This window comes from Rhinoraja longicauda, chromosome 16, assembly GCF_053455715.1.
Source record: "Rhinoraja longicauda isolate Sanriku21f chromosome 16, sRhiLon1.1, whole genome shotgun sequence".
In the NCBI taxonomy this organism is placed as follows: Eukaryota; Metazoa; Chordata; class Chondrichthyes; order Rajiformes; family Arhynchobatidae; genus Rhinoraja; species Rhinoraja longicauda.
The window spans coordinates 9989338-10010184 of NC_135968.1; the positions used below are offsets into that span (position 1 = coordinate 9989338).

The 20847-nt window shown below is 46.6% G+C and overlaps 1 protein-coding gene across 1 annotated transcript in view; it reads right to left on the reverse strand.

Annotated features, from left to right (window-relative positions):
- The window catches only part of pcdh15b (protocadherin-related 15b), a 1128636-nt gene that overhangs the window by 694544 nt on the left and 413245 nt on the right, over positions 1 to 20847 (reverse strand). The gene's annotated exons all lie outside the window — the stretch shown is intronic.

Here is a 20847-nt window from a genome sequence, read left to right on the forward strand (position 1 = left end):
TAAACGTTGGGATAGTACATGCCTCGACTAACTTCTCTGGCAGCTTGTTCCATACACCCACCACCCTTTGTGTGAAACAGCTACGGGTGCTGTCTTTACGGAGTTTGCACGTTCTCCCTGCGACCGTGTGGGCTTTCCCCAGGTGCCCCAGTTTCGTCCCACACTCTAAAGACTTGTGGGTTCATTGTGGGTTCATTGTGGGTTCATTGTGGGTTCATTGTGGGTTCATTGTGGGTTCATTGTGGGTTCATTGTGGGTTCATTGTGGGTTCATTGTGGGTTCATTGTGGGTTCATTGTGGGTTCATTGTGGGTTCATTGTGGGTTCATTGTGGGTTCATTGTGGGTTCATTGTAGGTTCATTGTAGGTTCATCTAGTGTGTAGGATGGTGTTAGTGTACAGGGCGATCGCCAGTCAGCATGGACTCGGTGGGCCGAAGGGCCTGTTACCACACTGTATCTCTAAACCAAATGCCCCAAGAGTAATAATAACAATTTGTATTAACGTGTTTAATGCCATAAAAAGTCCCAAGGTCCCCAGAGAAGAGTTTATCAAGCAGAAACATACCACACAACAAGACATTAGGGCGGGGGAGGGGTATTTTTTTTTAAGGAAGATGCAAAAGAAAAAAAAACACGAATAAGACCATTCGAAGCATAGAGATTTCAGGAGACAAAGGATCGATGGATTTTTTCAGCTACAGGTACAACTGCTAATAGGAATATGATTAACGCCGAGCATTGGCAAGAAGCCAAAGTTTGGAGAACGGAGGGCGAGAAAGATTACAAAGGTCAGCTCAGATGGGTGTGAACTGAGCCCTGGTGTACTTGTTGTGATATTGTGATATAATCACATTTATGGTTATTGCAATGAAGTAGCAAGGAAAACACAAGGCTGGAGAAGCTGAAACAAGGCAATTTTCCAGGATTTGCACCTGTATCGCTGTGTGGCGGCACGGTGGCGCAGCGGTAGAGTTGCTGCCTTACATCGAATGCAGCGCCGGAGACTCGGGTTCGATCCTGACTACGGGCGCCGTCTGTACGGAGTTTGTACGTTCTCCCCGTGACCTGCGTGGGTTTTCTCCCAGATCTTCGGTTTCCTCCCACACTCCAAAGACGTACAGGTACGTAGGTTAATTGGCTTGGTAAATGTAAAAATTGTCCGTAGTGGGTATAGAATAGTGTTAGTGTGTTGGGATCGCTGGGCGGCGCGGACCCGGTGGGCCGAAGGGCCTGTTTCTGCACTGTATCTCTAAATCTAAAATATCCAAAAATCTAAAATGTACGGATGCCAGCTTATTACACACTGTAGACTTTGGAGATACAGCACTGAAACAGACCCTTCAGCCCACCGAGTCCGCGACGACCAGCGATCACCCCGCGCACCAGCATTATGCTACAAATTAGGGAATTCACAATTTTATCTAAGCCTATTAACCTACAAACTTGTGCATCTTTGGAGAGTGAGACGAAACCGGAGAAAACCCATGCAGTCACAGAGAGAACACACAAACTCCATATACTGTAGACAGCCCCCGTAGTCACAGGAGTGTAGGAAGATAACTGCAGATGCAGGTACAAATCGAAGGTATCACAAAACGCTGGAGTAACTCAGCGGGTCAGGCAGCATCTCAGGAGAGAAGGAAGGGGTGACGTTTCGGGTCGAGACCCTTCTTCAGACATACAGCGGGTCTGAAGAAGGTTCTCGACCCGAAACGTCACCCATTCCTTCTCTCCTGAGATGCTGCCTGACCCGCTGAGTTACTCCAGCGTTTTGCATCCCCCCAGTCAGGATAGAACCCGGGTCTCTGGTGCAGAAAGGCAGCAACTCCATCACTGCGCCACCGTGCCGCCACCAGTCGCTGGTTGGCAGGCTTGGCATCTTCTATCATGGATGCTGGAACAGATTCGGGCAGCAATAACTATCCAATGTATTTCTGCAGAATGTGGAGCAACATTTTCTGCAAACTGTTCCTCACTTGAATTTCCCTGGAAGGAGGGCAGGAACTCTGGTTTACAATAGACAATAGACAATAGGTGCAGGAGTAGGCCATTCAGCCCTTCGAGCCAGCACCGCCATTCAATGCGATCATGGCTGATCACTCTCAATCAGTACCCCGTTCCTGCCTTCTCCCCATACCCCCTCACTCCGCTATCCTTAAGAGCTCTATCCAGCTCTCTCTTGAAAGCATCCAACGAACTGGCCTCCACTGCCTTCTGAGGCAGAGAATTCCACACCTTCACCACCCTCTGACTGAAAAAGTTCTTCCTCATCTCCGTTCTAAATGGCCTACCCCTTATTCTTAAACTGTGGCCCCTTGTTCTGGACTCCCCCAACATTGGGAACATGTTATCTGCCTCTAATGTGTCCAATCCCCTAATTATCTTATATGTTTCAATAAGATCCCCCCTCATCCTTCTAAATTCCAGTGTATACAAGCCCAATCGCTCCAGCCTTTCAACATACGACAGTCCCGCCATTCCGGGAATTAACCTAGTGAACCTACGCTGCACGCCCTCCATAGCAAGAATATCCTTCCTCAAATTTGGAGACCAAAACTGCACACAGTACTCCAGGTGCGGTCTCACCAGGGCCCGGTACAACTGTAGAAGGACCTCTTTGCTCCTATACTCAACTCCTCTTGTTACGAAGGCCAACATTCCATTGGCTTTCTTCACTGCCTGCTGTACCTGCATGCTTCCTTTCATTGACTGATGCACTAGGACACCCAGATCTCGTTGAACTCCCCCTCCTCCTAACTTGACACCATTCAGATAATAATCTGCCTTTCTATTCTTACTTCCAAAGTGAATAACCTCACACTTATCTACATTAAACTGCATCTACCATGTATCCGCCCACTCACACAACCTGTCCAAGTCACCCTGCAGCCTTATTGCATCTTCCTCACAATTCACACTACCCCCCAACTTAGTATCATCTGCAAATTTGCTAATGGTACTTTTAATCCCTTCGTCTAAGTCATTAATGTATATCGTAAATAGCTGGGGTCCCAGCACCGAACCTTGCGGTACCCCACTGGTCACTGCCTGCCATTCCGAAAGGGACCCATTTATCCCCACTCTTTGCTTTCTGTCTGTCAACCAATTTTCTATCCATGTCAGTACCCTACCCCCAATACCATGTGCCCTAATTTTGCCCACTAATCTCCTATGTGGGACCTTGTCGAAGGCTTTCTGAAAGTCGAGGTACACCACATCCACTGACTCTCCCTTGTCAATTTTCCTAGTTACATCCTCAAAAAATTCCAGTAGATTTGTCAAGCATGATTTCCCCTTCGTAAATCCATGCTGACTCGGAATGATCCCGTTACTGCTATCCAAATGCTCAGCAATTTCGTCTTTTATAATCGACTCCAGCATCTTCCCCACCACTGACGTCAGACTAACTGGTCTATAATTACCCGTTTTCTCTCTCCCTCCTTTCTTAAAAAGTGGGATAACATTTGCTATCCTCCAATCCACAGGAACTGATCCTGAATCTATAGAACATTGAAAAATGATCTCCAATGCTTCCACTATTTCTAGAGCCACCTCCTTAAGTACTCTGGGATGCAGACCATCAGGCCCTGGGGATTTATCAGCCTTCAGTCCCATCAGTCTACCCAAAACCATTTCCTGCCTAATGTGGAGTTTAATCTGTGGCAACAACACGTAATGTAGCAAGCAGAACTCTGTCTCACAAATAAATCGAGCGCCACCTTCATCTGTGGTTCTGTTGAATCATCCCAAACATGCAACATCAATAAAGTGAGTTATTTTCTGAAAGTGTACACCGTTTTGTCGCCCAGCATAATCATTAGATATAGGAGCAGAATTAGACCATACGGTCCGTCAATTCTGCTCCGCCATTCAATCGTGGCCGATTTAAGACAGTACAGTTGCTGCCTTACAGTGTCAGAGACTGGGATTTGATCCTGACTACGGGGACTGTCTGTACGGAGTTTGCACGTTCTCCCTGTGACCGAGTGGGCTTTCCCTGGGTGCTTGGGTTTCCTCCCACTCTCCAAAGAGGCACAGGTTTGTGGGATGATTGACTTCAGTAAAAAAAAAAAAATGTAAATTGTCCCTGGTGTGTGTAGGAGATTTGGACACATTAGAGGCAGGAAACATGTTCCCAATGTTGGGGGAGTCCAGAACAAGGGGCCACAGTTTAAGAATAAGGGGTAGGCCATTTAGAACGGAGATGAGGAAGAACCTTTTCAGTCAGAGAGTGGTGAAGGTGTGGAATTCTCTGCCTCAGAAGGCAGTGGAGGCCAGTTCGTTGGATGCTTTCAAGAGAGAGCTGGATAGAGCTCTTAAGGATAGCGGAGTGAGGGGGTTATGGGGAGAAGGCAGGAACGGGGTACTGATTGAGAGTGATCAGCCATGATCGCATTGAATGGCGGTGCTGGCTCGAAGGGCTGAATGGCCTACTCCTGCACCTATTGTCTATTGTCTATTGCTAGCGTACAGCGTGATAACTGGTCACAGACTCGGTGGCAGGAAGTGGCTGTTTCCACGTTGTATGCCTGAAGTCCAAATCTATTTTTCCCTCTCAACTCCATTTTCCTGTTTTCTCCCAGTAACCTTTGACACCCTACTGATTAAGAACCTATCAATCCCACTTTAAAGCATGTTGAACTGCAGTACCAAGGGAAGGGACTTGGCTGAGTCCGCCTGGACCTACCTGATCTCCCGGTTGCCAAACACTTTAATTCCCCCTCCCATTCCCACACTGACCTCTCTGTCCTGGGCCTCCTCCATTGTCAGAGTGAGACCAAACACAAATTGGAGGAACAGCACCTCATATTTCGCTTGAGCAGCTCAAACCCCAGCGGGAGGACTATTGATCTCTCTAACTTCAAGTAACCCCTTGCATCACCTCTCTCCGTCCCTCCCCCACCCAAGTAGTACTACCTTCAAAGTTGTCTTGTTGCGTCTCATTGTCTGTAACTCGTTTTCACCTAGACCCAGAGCTGGCAATGGCCTGTTTCCTTTATCATCATGACAGTGATCGTTTGTTATAAATCTCTCTACATCACTGTCTATATCTCATCTCCCTTTCCCCCTGACTATCTGAAGGGTCTAGACCCGAAACTTCACCTACTCCGTTTCTCCAGAGACACTGCCTGACCCATTGCGTTACTCCAGCATTTTGTGTTTATCTAAGGGACATTTAAAGGCAGCCAAGTGCAAACAGTGGGCAGCATTTGAAATCACCATCACCTGCGTGGTGTCAGGCAGTGCTGTGCTCAAACAGTGCTGAGGAGAGCAGATACTGACTGGAGTGAAACAGCTGGAGGCCTGTTCAATGAAGAGACAGAGTGCATTATAATCATCGTGCAGTCTACCTCAGTGAAAGCATTCCTACTGCTCCCTGAATACAGATTTAGTTCTCTCTGGGTGAAAAAGTTTTTCCTCATCTCAGTCCTAAATGGCCTACCCCTTATTCTTAAACTGTGACCCCCTGGCTCTGGACTCCCCCAACATCGGGACCATTTTTTTCCTGTATCTAGCCTGTCCAATCCCTTAAGAATTTTAGATGTTTCTAAATTATACCCTTGCATCCTTCTAAATTCCAGTGAATATTTGGTCTCGAAAATTTGAGGAAGGATATTCTTGCTATTGAGGGCGTGCAGCCTTGGTTTACTAGGTTAATTCCCGGAATGGCGGGACTGTCATATGTTGAAAGACTGGAGCGACTAGGCTTGTATACATTGGAATTTAGAAGGATGAGAGGAGATCTTATCGAAACGTATAAGATTATTAAGGGGTTGGACACGTTAGAGGTAGGAAACATGTTCCCAATGTTGGGGGAGTCCAGAACCAGGGGCCACAGTTTAAGATAAGGGGTAGGCCATTTAGAATGGAGATGAGGAAAAACTTTTTCAGTCAGAGAGTTGTGAATCTGTGGAATTCTCTGCCTCAGAAGGCAGTGGAGGCCAATTCTCTGAATGCATTCAAGAGAGAGCTAGATAGAGCTCTTAAGGATAGCGGAGTCAGGGGGTATGGGGAGAAGGCAGGAACGGGGTACTGATTGAGAATGATCAGCCATGATCACATTGAATGGCGGTGCTAAGTCGAAGGGCCGAATGGCCTACTCCTGCCCCTATTGTCTATTGTCTAATATAAGCCCAGTCGATCCATTCTTTCGTCATATGTCATTCCCGCCATCCCGGGAATTAACCTGGTGAACCTACGCTGCACTCCCTCAATAGCAAGAATGTCCTTCCTCAAATTAGGAGACCAAAACTGCACACAAGACTGTGTGGTCTCCACCTGTACAACTGCAGTAGGACCTCCTTGCTCCTAAACTCAAATCCTCTCGCAATGAAGGCCAACATGCCATAAGCATCAAGTGTTGGAAATCATGGGAGATCAAATACAAATAGGAAAAAAGGTTATTTACTTTAGTGCAGATAACAAAAGCAGAGTATTTATTCAATTGTGAAGGACTGGGTCGCGTTGATGCTCAAAGAAATATGAAATTTGAAAAAATCAAAATGCTGGAATTTTCTTGCTTTCCATGTAATTTAGTCAATGCAAACAGCAAAACAGGCCTTTCATCATTCAGAAGTAATACATCAGAAGTAATACATTACTTATATCCTGCAAACATTGGAAACTACCACAGTGCAGCATAGAACCTTAGAAGAAACACGGGGTGTGTGGCCGGCCCAAGACAGTGTGCGAGTCCTGGTAACGGTGGTGCAGCGGCAGAGTTGCTGCCTGACCAAGCCAGCAGTCAGAGAGATTGTACAAACTTCAAACAGACAGCACCCGTGGTCAGGGTCGAACCTGGGTCTCTGGCGCCGTGAGGCAACAGCTTTACTTCTGCGCCACCAGCACAGTTTGATGAGCATGCTGATTAAAGCACTCAAACGTGAATGTGTGCACTGTTGCAAGAGGGCAAAATGGCACTGTGACCTGACCCCTACCAAAGTGACAAAATCCAAAGCAACTACGTCAAGGGAATGCAGTGGCAGTAATGGATGTTCATCAGTTCGTCAGGTTTGGAGCTCTTCTGCTGTCCCTTGATATTTGACACTATTTTTAAAAACCAAAATAGTGAACTTTATTCAGAGTGAAAAAACAAACAAAAAAAACGAAGATATCTCCACCGGGAGGCGCCACCAGCAATGGCTGCCTCGCCAACAGTCTGTCTGTCCTTTCTTCTTTTTTTGTTATTTTAAGTATGTGTTCAAAGTATGTTTTAGTGTTCCTTGGTTTGTTTTATGTGGGGGGTTGGGGGGGGGAAGGGGAATTGGGAGAAATTTATTTTTCCCGTATCTTATCTCCGTCCCCACTGCGGCCTAACATCGAGGAGTTGGCGGCCTTTTCAGGAGACCGGCCCGGCGCTTCATGCCGCGGGCGCTGCGCGGACTTTAACATCGCGAGTCTTTTGCCGGGGATCGACTGTGGACAGCTCGAACCGTGGGGCCTGTGGACTTTAGCATCGTGAAGCCTGCAGTCTCTGGTGAGAAGAGGCCGACTCGGGAGCTCCATGCCGCGAAGAGTTTCAACCGTCCCGACGCGGGAGTTTCGATCATTCCCGACTGTCGGCTGCAGGGGCCCCGACAGCGGACGGTTCAACAGCCCCGACCACGGGAGCACAAGGAGGAAGATGATTGAACTTCCATCACAGTGAGGAATATGGAATCCACTGTGGTGGATGTTTACGTTACATTTTATTTTATGTGGCTGTGAGTCTTATTGCTTTTCACTTAGCATGGCTGTATGGCAACTCAAATTTCACTGTACCTTTGCTGGTACATGTGACAATAAATAAATCTTGAAATCTTGAGATAGACACAAAATGCTGGAGTAACTCAGCGGGACAGGCAGCATCTCTGGAGAGAAGGAATGGGTGACGTTTCGGGTCGAGACCTTTCTTCAGACTGCCAGTGCCAGAGACCTGTGTTCGATCCTGACTACGGGCGTTTGTCTGTATAGAGTTCGTACATCTTCGGTTTCCTCCCACACTCCAAAGGCGCACAGATTTGTGAGCTTGGTACGTGTAAATTGCCCCAGTGCGTGTAGGATAGTGTTAGTGTGTGGGGATCGCTGGTCTGTGTGGACTCGGTGGGCCGATGGGCCTGTTTCCGTGCTGTATCTCCAAACTGAAACCAAGCTGAAGCACAACTTCAAACCAAGCAAGTCGCCATTAAGACTGATTTTTTTTTTAACCTACCGAGTAAATAAAACACAGTTGTCCAAACCAGCAAATAAATTGGCAACTCTTGAAACGTTCTCTGTGGACCCATAGAAGGCCCTTTATTTCACCACAGTGACAGCTTACACAGTCACTGATAGTGGCCACTGACAGTTACCACTGTCGATCTTTGAGGCGGTAAGCCTGAATATCATCCTCTGATGAGCCTCAGCCCGCTCACACAGACTCTTCACCACGGACAAGGGGCAGTTCTGTTTGTCGTACAAGGCCTTCCTTTGATCGCAGCTGCTCATCTGCATTTGTGAATGTGTCCCCTTTCGCTACTTCACCACGTTCAAAGTGCTGGCGGCATCAATGCCCTGCGCACTGAAAGCTCATTCATTCCATTCAATTCTTTCATTTCACTGATAATACTGTGAAGTGCTTCCGAAACTCAGTTAGTCTGACCCTTTCTGGGATGGGCATTGCAATCAGTCCGCAGCCATCATGAGCCAGTGGAAAACGTGTAAGATTATTAAGGGGTCGGACACGTTAGAGGCAGGAAACATGTTCCCAATGTTGGGGGAGTCCAGAACCAGGGGCCACAGTTTAAGAATAAGGGGTAGGCCATTTAGAACAGAGATGAGGAAAGACTTTTTTAGTCAGAGAGTTGTGAATCTGTGGAATTCTCTGCCTCAGAGGGCAGTGGAGGCCAATTCTCTGAATATATTCAAGAGAGAGCTAGATAGAGCCCTTAAGGATAGCGGAGTCAGGGGGTATGGGGAGAAAGCAGGAACGGGGTACTGATTGAGAATGATCAGCCATGATCACATTGAATGGCGGTGCTGGCTCGAAGGGCCGAAAGGCCTACTCCTGCACCTATTGTCTAGGGGAGAGACTGGGGTTTAGTTTTAGTTTGGTTTAGAGATACAGCGCTTGAACAGGCCCTTTGGCCCACCACGCCCGTGCCGACCAGCGATCCCCGCACATTAACACCAGGGGCAAACTTTGATTTTTACTACACCAAGCAAATTCAGCTGCAGACCCGAGCGTCTTTGGAGTGCAGGAGGAGGCCGAAGTTCTCGGAGAAAACCCACGCAGGTCACGGGTAGAATGTTCAAACTCCACACAGAGAAGCGCCCGCAGTCAGGATCAAACCGGGGTCTCTGGCGCCGTGAGGCAACAACTCTACTGCTGTGCCACCGTACAGCCATACTGTTGCAGATTTTTAAACCAATACATTAAACGACATTTTTTCTTTGTGTCACTGCGTAAATCCTACCCTCCCTATCATTACCTGGCTCCCTGCATAGTCATTCAAATTGACACTTTCTAGTATCACTTTCTCCATATCTCAGTGCAGATTTTAACTTCTGATTTTGACTGACTGTTTTGCAGAGGCTTCCTGCTGCTTTATTGGCCTCAGATCTCAGGAGAATGCTGTGCCCAGGCAGAATCAGGGTGATTGAAATCACAGCTGACGTGTCCACAGAAAGTCTCTGGATGATACTTCAAGCAACGTTTTGGAAATATACGGCATCTTCTGCCCACCGAGTCCACGTCGACCTTCCATCCATCCATCACCCGTTCACAGTAGCTCCTGTGTTGTCCCACTTTCACCTCCACTCCCTTCACACCAGCGGCAATTTTACAATAGACAATAGGTGCAAGAGGAGGCCATTCGGCCCTTCGAGCCAGCACCGCCATTCAATGTGATCATGGCTGATCATTCTCAATCAGTACCCCGCTCCTGCCTTCTCCCCATACCCCCTGACTCCGCTATCCTTAAGAGCTCTATCTAGCTCTCTCTTGAACGCATTCAGAGAATTGGCCTCCACTGACTTCTGAGGCAGAGAATTCCACAGATTCACAACTCTCTGACTGAAAAGGTTTTTCCTCATCTCAGTTCTAAATGGCCTACCCCTTATTCTTAAACTGTGGCCCCTGGTTCTGGACTCCCCCAACATTGGGAACATGTTTCCTGCCTCTAACGTGTCCAACCCCTTAATAATCTTATACGTTTCGATAAGATCTCCTCTCATCCTTCTGAATTCCAGTGCATACAAGCCTAGTCGCTCCAGTCTTTCAACATATGACAGTCCCGCCATTCCGGGAATTAACCTAGTAAACCTACGCTGCACGCCCTCAATAGCAAGAATATCCTTCCTCAAATTTGGAGACCAAAACTGCACACAGTACTCCAGGTGATAGTAGAGTATCAATCGCTCAATCTCAGGACCCCACAGAACCAGAGCAGCAGCAAGTCACCTTCACCCCCACCCCCACCCCCTGCCCCCCACCCCCCCCTCTGGGGGACCATCGATAAAAAACAACTGAAGAACCATGTTTAAATACTATGACAGGCTTGCCTGGTTTGGCTTTGCCCTTTGAAGGGATTTACATAGGATTAAACTGCAAATTTTGAAATCAGAAATAATAAATTTGCATACAAGCCAATCAGCCAGAAATAATTTTAATTGAGATGGAATATATTTGCAGGGACGTGGAACCAACTAACCAAAGCAAGAAATCTGTATAATTTGTACATAAGGAAGCATGTTTATTAGGCCGTGATGTCAAGGTGCAACACAGGAGGTCAAATGCCAGATATAGTTGGATTCATGGGAGGTGGTCTTGGAGGGGAGGGTGCTCCTCGAACTATGGAGCATCCTGGACAATACAGCTCACCCGCTCCATGACACACTGGTCAACCTGAGGAGCACCTTCAGCAACAGACTGGTTCCACCAAGATGCAGCACAGAACGCCACAGGACATCCTTCTTCCCTGTGACTATCAAACCGTACAACCCCTCCCCCTTCTGTCGTGGGGTAGACTGAGACCGAGACTGATTCCCTTCCCCCCCCCCCCCCCCCCCACCCCTCCCTCAATCTTCGCACATCCCCAATCCTTTCCACTTGACACTTTAATTTCATGTATCTTGTGTTTTTATGACAGTTGGCAGATCAATTTCCCTGCTGGGATAAATAAAGTTCTATCGTATGGCAACTGTTTATAAAATATATTAGCTGGAAAATGCAATGTGCATCCCTCCATGATGGTCCCAGGTGGTAACTCAGAATCCCCTCGGTGTGAAACACTCTCACTGGCAGCTCACCAAGGTGTGTCGGAAGGAGCTGCAGATGATGCTTGATATCCGAAGATAGACACAAAATGCTAGTGCAACGCATTGGATCGAGGGAAAGATAGTTCAGCCATGATAGAATGGCGGAGTAGGTTTGATGGGCCGAATGGCCTAATTCAGCTCCTATCCTAGAATCAGGCCCACCGAGTCCACCTTTCACTCGTTCTATCCTACACACACGAGGGGCAATTTTACAGAAACCAATTAGCCTAAAATCCCACACATCTTTGGAATGTGGGAGGAAATCCGAGCACCCGAAAAAAAAACCCACGCAGGTCACGGGGAGAACGGACAAACTCTGTACAGACAGTACCTGTGGTCAGGATCGAACCAGCATCTCTGGTGCTGTAAGGCAGCAACTCTCCCACTGCACCACCCAATTGGTTCTTAAACAGTGAATAATCCCACAAGAAGATTTTTTAGATTTAGACTTAGAGATACAGCGCGGAAACAGGTCCTTCGGCCCACCGGGTCCGCGCCGCCCAGCGATCCCCGCACATTAACACCATCCTACACACACTAGGGACAATTTTTACATTTACCCAGCCAATTAACCTACATACCTGTACGTCTTTGGCTAAGATGGCTAAGGTTCAGATCTTATTTGATCTGTAACTGGCACAATAATAAGCATTACAACCCATGCAAATTAAAAACATATTCGACCTCCTCCTCACCAATGTTTGTCACTGATGAGAGTATTAATAGTAAAACCAGCACCTTCAGGCTAGATCACATTGTGGACATCTCATAGAGTTGCACTGCACACATTCCATGTTAAATGTGATAGATTTTCAGATTATCCTTGAAGGGTGGCCTGGTGGCACAGCGGTAGAGTTGCTGCTTTACAGTACTTGCAGCGCCGGGGACTCAGGTTCGATCCCGACTACAGGCGCTGTCTGCACGGAGTTTGTACGTTCTCCCCGTGACCGCGTGGGTTTTCTCCGAGATCTTCTGTTTATTCCCACATTCCAAAGATGTACAGGTTTTGTAGGTTAATTGGCTTGGTACGAGCATAAATTGTCCCTAGTGCGTGTAGGGTGGTAGTAATATGTGGGGATCGCTGGTCGATGCGGACTCGGTGGGCCGAAGGGCCTATTTCCGCGCCGTATCTCCAAACTAAACTAAACTAAAGTGTGGTACAAACAGAAGCAGAAAAAGGATTGGTGATGGTTTGAATCGGGTGGCAGTCGGGTCCCAATCCGAAACGTCACCCATCCTTTTTCTCCAGAGATCCTGCCTGAACCGCTGAGTTCCTCCAGCACTCTGTGTCTATCTTTGGTATGAACCAGAATCTGCAGTTCCTTTGTACAGCAACAGAATCTTACCCATCACAATGAGCTTCATTGTGGTTCAGCATTGCCTTCGTCTAATCTTATTAATTTCCAACCTTGGTCCACTGTGGACCAAGTAATGGCTCCAGTAGAACAAGATGGATTTGACAATGACGTGCCAAACTGTTGGCACAGAGAACTGCAGGTCCTGGAATCTGGTGTAGAACACAGAGCTGGAGTAACTTAGCAGGTCAGGGCCTCAACTGTGGCAGACGGACCAAGTCCGAATAAGTGTCCCGATCTAAAACGTCGCTCAAACATGTCCTCCAGTGATGGGTCCAAAGTGCAGGAGTAACTCAGCGGGTCAGGTAGCATCTCGGGAGAAAAAGGAAGGGTGACATTTCACAAGTTCTAGGGGCAAAATTAGGCCATGCGGCCCAACAATAGGAGCAGGGAGGTTCTGCTGCAGTTGTACAGGGCCTTGGTGAGACCGCACCTGGAGTATTGTGTACAGTTTTGGTCTCCTAATCTGAGGAAAGACATTCTAGCCTTAGAGGGAGTACAGAGAAGGTTCATATCATATCATATCATATATATACAGCCGGAAACAGGCCTTTTCGGCCCACCAAGTCCGTGCCGCCCAACGATCCCCATACATTAACACTATCCTACACCCACTAGGGACAATTTTTACATTTACCCAGCCAATTAACCTACATACCTGTACGTCTTTGGAGTGTGGGAGGAAACCGAAGATCTCGGAGAAAACCCACGCAGGTCACGGGGAGAACGTACAAGGTTCACCAGATTGATCCCTGGGATGGCAGGGCTTTCATATGAAGAAAGACTGGATAGACTAGGCTTATACTCGCTGGAATTTAGAAGACTGAGGGGGGATCTTATTAAAACATATAAAATTCTTAAGGGGTTGGAGAGGCTAGATGCGGGAAGATTGTTCCCGATGTTGGGGAAGTCCAGAATCAGGGGTCACAGCTTAAGGATAAGGGGGAAGTCTTTTAGGACCAACATGAGAAAACATTTCTTCACACAGAGAGTGGTGAGTCTGTGGAATTCTCTGCCACAGAAGGTCGTTGAGGCCAGTTCATTGGCTACATTTAAGAGGGAGTTAGATGTGGCCCTTGTGGCTAAAGGGATCAGGGGGTATGGAGAGAAGGCAGGTAGAGGTTTCTGAGCTGGATGATCAGCCATGATCATATTGAATGGCGGTGCAGGCTCGAAGGGCCGAATGGCCTACTCCTGCACCTATTTTCTATGTTTCTACGTTTCTAACAAGTCTACTCCGCCATTCAATCATGGCCGATCTATCGCTCCCTCCTAACCCCATTCCTCTGCCTTCGCCCATAACCCCCAACATCCATACTAACCAAGAATCTGTCGATCGATCACCTGCAGTTGCAACACAAACCGACGCATTTAGATGATTTCGAAGACTAAAGCGTATTAAAGTAGGCAGCTCTAATTGGATACAGATGAAAGACTTCAAATTATGTATGCAGACAGAAACTGACAGAAAACTGATATTAAGGCAGATTCTCTCCAGAGATGCTGCCTGTCCCGCTGAGTTACTCCGGCATTTTGTGTCTGTCTTCGGTTTCAACCAGCAATCTGCAGTTCCTTCCTCCGCATGACGATGGGTTTGGTTGCTTTGAAGGAGGGATCCGAAAGGGAGAGAACTGGGCGGGGGGTTTGCGAAGAGAACGCCAGGGTGACTGCATGGCCTGCAACACAAGAGTCGTGACTGCCGAAGAGGTGAGAGCTGATGGAACATTCTTGGACCTTACAAAAGTATCCAGCAAGTTAAAAATTCATAACCTCGCGATTGCTGTCACCGATGAAAAAAATTAACCCGTTCTTGCTCGGCAAGAGTAAAAGGAGTAAATTAATTTTTTATTTTTGTCAAGCTCAACTCTTGAATGTCAGAAATATTGACTTGAATTTTAGATCAGAGTTGCTCATGCGGAAACTATGCTAATTGTACATAAAATTATAATGTCGAACCAACAGCGACAGGATGGGAAATGCCTGTTGGATATTTTGCCGCGATGGACAATGCTGTGGTCTCTCAAAGGAAACAAGAAGAAGCAGGAACGACTCAAAGTCAGGCAGCATCTGTGGCGGGGGACCAAGAGTTAAGATGATGTGAGAGAGTTGCTGCCTTACAGCGCCAGTGGCCAGGGTTCAATCCCGACTAGATTTGTTTTTAGATTTAGAGATACAGCGCGGAAACAGGCCCTTCGGCCCACCGAGTCCGCGCCGCCCAGCGATCCCCGCACATTAACACTATCCTACACACACAAGGGACAATTTTTATTATTTTTACATTTACCCAGTCAATTAACCTACATACCTGTACGTCTTTGCAGTGTGGGAGGAAACCGAAGATTTCGGAGAAAACCCACGCAGGTCACAGGGAGAATGTACAAACTCCGTACAGATGGCGCCTGTAGTCAGGATCGAACCCGAGTCTCCGGCGCTGCATTCGCTGTAAGGCAGCAACTCTACCGCTGCGCCACCATGACGACTACAGGCGCCCTCTGTGTGGATTATGCACGTTCTCCATGTGACCTCATGGGTTTTATCTCCAGGTCCTCCGGTTTCCTCCTACATTGCAAAGACATGCAGGTTAATTGGTTTCTGCGAATTGTCCCTAGTGTGTAGGATAGAACTAGCCTACAGGTGATTACTGGTTGGTACAGACTCAGTGGGCCGAAGGGCCTGTTGCCACCTTGTATTTCTAAACGTATCGGGCCAATGATCTTTCTTTATAATTGGTTTTGAAGAAAGATTATTAACCTGAATTGTTAATATTCCATTCAAAAATCATTCTCATGCGTTTCACTAATTTTATTTTTTTTAGTTTTAGACACCAAGCAACGAAACAGGTCCTTCGGCCCACACCGAGTCCATGTCAATCATTGATCACACGTTCATACAAGTTCTATGTTATCCCACTTTACCCATCCCCTCCCGAGTCAGAGGCTAATTGACCGACAAACCCCCACATCTTTGCAAATGCGGGTGAAATCCAGAGCACCCGGAGAAAACCCACGTGGTCGCAGGGTGACTGTGTAAACTCCACACAAACAGTGCCAGGTGTCAGGATCAAAATAGATATGTAGAGCAGAGAAACAGTGCCTTTGGCCCACAATGTCTGTCCCGGACACGACGCCAAGACAAACTCATCTCATACACCGACACGATCCATTTCCCTCCATTTCCATGTGCCCATCCAAAAGGCTCTGAAACGGCACTATTGTAACTGTTTCCACCACCAACCCCAGCAATGCATTCCAAGGGCACACAATCATCTACGTAAAAAAACAACAATCTTCCCCTCTCCTTCAAATTTTTCCCCTTTCACCTCAAGGCTGTTTCTCTAGCCTTTGATATTTCCACACTGGGAAAAAGGTTCTTACTGTATCTCCATCTATTCCTCTCATCATTTTATGTTCTTCTATCGGGTCTCCCCTCAACCTCTAGCGCTCAAGAGAAAACAATCGTAGTGCGACCAAACTCCAATATTTAACTTCATTCTTCCCATGTTTAAATTATAATGTTTTATTCTTACTTGTTTACCGTCTATCATGTTGTTACATGCAAGCAAAGCACCAAGGCAAATTCCTTGTATGTATACATACTTGGCTAATAAAGTACAAAAATAACTGCAGATGCCGGTACAAATCGAAGGCATTTAATCACAAAATGCTGGAGTAACTCAGCAGGTCAGGCAGCATCTCAGGAGGAGATGGGGTGTAAGCTGCCCAAGCGAAATACGAGGTGCTGTTCCTCCAATTTGAAGAATTTTGAAGAAGGGTCTCGACCCGAAATGTCACCCATTCCCTCTCTCTTGAGATGCTGCCTGACCAGCTGGGTTACCCCAGCATTTTGTGGCTAAATATATTCAATTCAATTCAAGATAGACACAAAAAGCTGGAGCAACTCAGCAGTTCAGGCAGCATCTCTGGAGAGAAGGAATGGGTGACGTTTCAGACTGATGTCAGTGAAGAGGGAGATACATAGATAAGGAAGTTTAAGGTGTGAAAAGAAGACACAGGGAATAGAGATCAAGGAAAATGTAGAATAGTTTGTAGTAGACACAAAATGCTGGAGTAACTCAGCAGGACTCAGACTGAAGGGTCTCGACCTGAAACGTCATCCATTCCTTCTCTCCAGAGATGCTGCCTGTCCAACTGAGTTACTCCAGCATTTTGTGTCTACCTTTGATTTAAACCAACATCTGCAGTTCTTTCCTACACAGGGAATAGATCATTGTTAGTTGGGAGAAGGTAACAGCAAAGCAAACATTGATAAAATGTAGTCGGAGGCAGCAAGAGTAGTCGGAGAACTGAGAGGGGGAGAGGAGTGGAGAGAGAGGGAAAGCATGGGTTACTTGAAGTTAGAGAAGTCAATATTTATACCGCTGGGGTGTAAGCTGCCAAAGCGAAATATGAGGTGCTGTTCCTCCAATTTGCACTGGGCCTCACTCTGACAATGGCTGGGGGCACAGGATAGAATGGTCAGTGTGGGAATGGGAGGTGGAATTAAAGTGTTGAGTAACTCATTATGTTGGCAGAAAGGGAATATATAGCTGGACGTGCAAGAAGGAACTGCAGATGTTGGTTTACACCAAAGATAGACACAAAATGCTAGAGTAACTCAGCGGGTCAGGGAGAAAAAGAATTGGCGATGTTTTGGGTCGAGACCCTTCCTCAGACTGAGTGGCAGGGGAAATGTAAACCAGAGGTACAAAAAGGTTTCCGGATACATTTCAGGAGTAACATGCATCGGTGTAATTAAAGTTAACTCCAAAAGGAAAAAAAAAGTTTGTTTAGTTTATTGTCACATGTACTGAGGCACAGTGATAAAGTTGAAAACACAGCAAGTTGAGTATAGGAGCAAAGAGGTCCTTCTGCAGTTGTACAGGGCCCTAGTGAGACCGCACCTGGAGTACTGTGTGCAGTTTTGGTCTCCAAATTGGAGGAAGGATATCTTGCTATTGAGGGCGTGCAGCGTAGGTTTACTAGGTTAATTCCCGGAATGGCGGGACTGTCATATGTTGAAAGACTGGAGCGACTAGGCTTGTATACACTGGAATTTAGAATGATGAGAGGAGATCTTATCGAAACGTATAAGATTATTAAGGGGTTGGACACGTTAGAGGCAGGAAACATGTTCCCAATGTTGGGGGAGTCCAGAACAAGGGGCCACAGTTTAAGAATAAGGGGTAGGCCATTTAGAACTGAGATGAGGAAAAGCTTTTTTAGTCAGAGAGTTGTGAATCTGTGGAATTCTCTGCCTCAGAGGGCAGTGGAGGCCAGTTCTCTGAATGCATTCAAGAGAGAGCTAGATAGAGCTCTTAAGGATAGCGGAGTCAGGGGGTATGGGTAGAAGGCAGGAACGGGGTACTGATTGAGAATGATCAGCCATGATCACATTGAATGGTGGTGCTGGCTCGAAGGGCCGAATGGCCTCCTCCTGCACCTATTGTCTATTGTCTATTGTCAAATGAATTGAGGCAATTCATGTTGTCATCTCATCAATATATTTCACAGAGTTTGTAGCATCGTAGGCAAACATGACAGCATCTCTGCCACCAGCTAAAAGTCAGCTGTGAAAGGTGCCAATGGCCTTTAGCATAATTAACATTCAGAACAGCCTTACGACAGAGTGGTTGGATGGAGTGGATGTGCAGAGGATGTTTCCACTAGAGATGTAATGCTGGGGCTTTATGAGGTGCTGGAAGGCCGCATTTTGAATATTATGAGCAATTTTGGGCTCCATATCCGAGGAAGGACGAGCTCGCTTTCGAGAGGGTCCAGAGGAGATTTACAAGAATGAACCCAGGAATGCGTAGGTTGACCTATGATGAGTGAATGAGGGCACTGGGCCTGTACTCGCTGGACTCTAGAAGAATGACCTCATTAAAACGTACAGAATAGTGAAAGGCTTGGATAGAGTGGGTGTGGAGAGGATGTTTCCACTAGCGGGAGAGTCTCAGACCAGAGGTCAGAGCCTCAGAATTAAAGGACGCTCTTTTAGGAAGGAGATGAGGAGGAATTTCTTTAGTCAGAGGGTGGTGAATCTGTGGAATTATTTGCCACGGAAGGCAGTGGTGGCGAAGTCAGTGGATATATTTAAGGCAGAGAGAGATATATTCTTGATTAGTACGGGTGTCAGAGCTATGGGGAGAAAGCAGGAGAATGGGGTTAGGCGGGAGAGATAGATCAGCCATGATTGAATGGCAGAGCAGACTCGATGGGCTGAATGGCCTAATTCTACTCCCATCACTTACGGTCCTATGATCTTATGACAGTGCACATTTGTGACCTGGAACTGAAGTCGGCTTTAACAAGGACTCCCGTGTACTTAAGGCTCACTGACTTCACATGTGGCAGCAATGCAAAAGAGATTTCAGTTTTATTGAACTGAGGCATGTTTAGTCATCGTACTGTTTTGTGATACAATTGATTTCCTTGACAAAATCTTTAGCCTCGATGAAAATTATTTCTTAATCTGCAGTGATCAGTGTCGTCCAAATCAATGGACGAGAGATGTACAATGCAGTAGTCTGTGCGCCTTGTAAGTGTTCAACTTGCTCACCGCACTTTGCCACCATGTTTCAACCTTGTTACATTGATCCCTGCCATAACCTATCATTTGTACGGATGGAATCAATCCCCATGTTGCAGTAAAGACCTCATTTATTCTCCTCCCCAAACAATTTATTAAACCATTGATCCGTTGGAAGAAATAAAATCCTTTCCAATCTTATCCTTTGCAGTCAGTTTTGGCGATTAACCCAGCAACAAAAAACAAAAAAAACACACACATCATCTTCTGTAAAAGGGATGCAATAAATTCAAACACGCAAGTGTATTTATTTGGTACCAGTTGCCAGCGGTTATAATTATGTAGATTTCTGCGTTATACTTCCTAATTGTTTTTTATGTTTTGTTAAAAACCGCCAAGTAATCAACAAATGCAAAAAGTAATACTTTTCCCAGTTTTTAACTGCTTGGAATTGATTCAACGCGTATGATGTTACAACAGTATATGGACAACAGTAAGCAATAGACAATAGACAATAAGTGCAGGAGTAGGCCATTCGGCCCTTCGAGCCAGCACCACCATTCAAAGTGATCATGGCTGATCATTCTCAATCAGTACCCCGTTCCTGCCTTCTCCCCATACCCCCTGACTCCGCTATCCTTAAGAGCTCTATCTAGCTCTCTCTTGAATGCATTCAGAGACTTGGCCTCCACTGCCTTCTGAGGCAGTGAATTCCACAGATTTACAACTCTCTGACTGAAAACGTTTTTCCTCGTCTCCGTTTTAAATGGCCTACCCCTTATTCTTAAACTGTGGCCCCTGGTTCTGGACAGTGATTATCATAACAGGATATACAACCCAGTGGTATGAATATTGATTTCTCCACCTTCAAGTAACCCTTGCATCCCCTTTCCCCATCACTCCCCCACCCAGGTCGAACCAACTTCAAGAGTGTCCAGTTGAGTCTCATTGTCTTTGCTATTTACTTTTCACCTAGCGCGCAGCTAACAATGGCCTGTTTCCTTCTTCATCATTACTTTTTCTGCCTACCTTTCATTCATTTGTTCTATATGGCCTCCTCCTGCACCCATTTTCTATGTTTCTATCTCGCGTTTCCCTTTACTCAGTCTGAGAGTAGAAGGGTCTCACGAGATGCCGTCTAACACGCTAGGTTACCCCAGCTTTTTGTGTCTAACTTGGATAGTTGTTTGTTGAGACTGCGAGAGGTAAAACAATGGAAGCCCAGATGAGAATGACCTCCACCTATTAAGTACCTGAGCTGAGCGCAGAGTTCTGCACTGCAAGTTTAACGGCTGCCCATTCCACTACTGTGGTTTTATCCAGCACTCGATTTCTTTTGACAATTGTTTGAATTGCTGAGTTGGAAATGTTTCAAAAATCCAATTTTCTCTTCTGAAAATTATGAAACAAGTCTACCACACGTCTTGTTCATGGCAGGGAACGGTTTTACCGAAGGTGTGAAAATTTGTCAGACACCTGGGAAAGTTTAGAGATACAGCGCGGAAACAGGCCCTTCGGCCCACTTGGTCCGCGCCGACCCGCGCCGACCCAGCGATCCCTGCACATCAACACTATCCTACACCCACTAGGGATAATTTTTACATTTACCAAGCCAATTAACCTACAAACCTGTACGTCTTTGGAGGGTGGGAGGAAACCGAAGACCTCGGAGAAAACCCACGCAGG